This window comes from Dioscorea cayenensis, unplaced genomic scaffold (assembly GCF_009730915.1).
Source record: "Dioscorea cayenensis subsp. rotundata cultivar TDr96_F1 unplaced genomic scaffold, TDr96_F1_v2_PseudoChromosome.rev07_lg8_w22 25.fasta BLBR01001159.1, whole genome shotgun sequence".
In the NCBI taxonomy this organism is placed as follows: Eukaryota; Viridiplantae; Streptophyta; class Magnoliopsida; order Dioscoreales; family Dioscoreaceae; genus Dioscorea; species Dioscorea cayenensis.
In genome coordinates this window covers 4,122-5,221 of record NW_024087550.1, presented here as the reverse complement: position 1 = coordinate 5,221, position 1,100 = coordinate 4,122, and the positions used below count along the sequence as shown (strand labels likewise).

The following is a 1,100-nucleotide window of genomic DNA, read 5'->3' as shown; positions in this document are numbered from 1 at the left end:
AGTCATTCATTCGGGTTTCCAAACTTGAGACTATGTTTTCCACCTGAGGGGCTTGTTGTTGGAAACCCGGTGGCCCCATGGCCTTTTGTGGACCCTGATTACTCCATGAGAAATTGGGATGATTCTTCCAACCTGAATTGTAGGTATTGCTATATGGGTTTCCTTGAGGGCTCATGTCATTACCTACAAAATCAACGTTCTCCAACGAAGAAACATCACCGATAGAGATCGGGCAATCGGAGGGAGCATGTCCTCCACCACACCCGGTGCAATTAGTCACGGCCGCCACTCTATTTGAAGTTAGAAGATCTAACTTCTTACTCAAATTTTCCACTTGAGCCGCCAATGAAGTTACCGCATCTATTTCATGGAGACTGGCCCCTTTTTCTTCTCCCTAGCATTCCATTAGTAGTTGTTTAACCCCATTTCTTCAATTAACTGACGGGCCTCATCGGGGGTCTTACTACCTAAGGTGCCTCCTGCTGCCGCATCCAAGAGTTGCCTTGTACTCGGATTCAAACCGTTGTAAAAGGTTTGAACAATCATCCACTCCAGAAATCCGTGTTGCGGACACTTTCTCAGGAGTTCCTTGAACCTTTCCCATGTCTCAAATAGAGACTCCAATTCCAACTGAACAAAGGATGAGATCTCATTCCTAAGCTTTGCAGATTTTCCAGGAGGGAAATAACAGGCAAGAAAAGCTTCTACCATTTCCTCCCATGTGGTAATTGATGCTCTAGGTAATGAGTGTAGCCACTGCTTCGCTCTCCCCTTTAGGGAAAATGGGAAGGCTCTCAACTTGATGGCATTATCCGTCACTCTATTTATCTTCAGCATATCACACACCTCGAGAAAACTCTCTATATGACTGTTTGGATCCTTATCGGCCAAACCGTTGAACTGTGCGGATTGCTGCAACATGTGGATGAATGCCGGCTTCAGCTCAAAGTTCTGAGCTATGATCGGGGGACGCACAATGCTCGATTGTGTCCCCAACAGTGAAGGTCTGGCATAATCAGATAATATCCGCTGTTGCTCGTTCTGTTCTGCCATGTTTTCAGATCCTTCCACTTCCAAATCAGCTAAATTAGACTGTTCTT

General features: G+C 45.6%; 1 non-coding gene across 1 annotated transcript; it reads left to right on the top strand.

Annotated features, from left to right (window-relative positions):
• Nucleotides 1–556: 556 nt before the first annotated feature.
• Nucleotides 557–663, top strand: LOC120255720. Its single transcript, XR_005535084.1, has one exon. It is a non-coding gene; the product is annotated as a small nucleolar RNA R71 (small nucleolar RNA).
• The last annotated feature ends 437 nt before the right edge of the window (nt 664–1,100 follow it).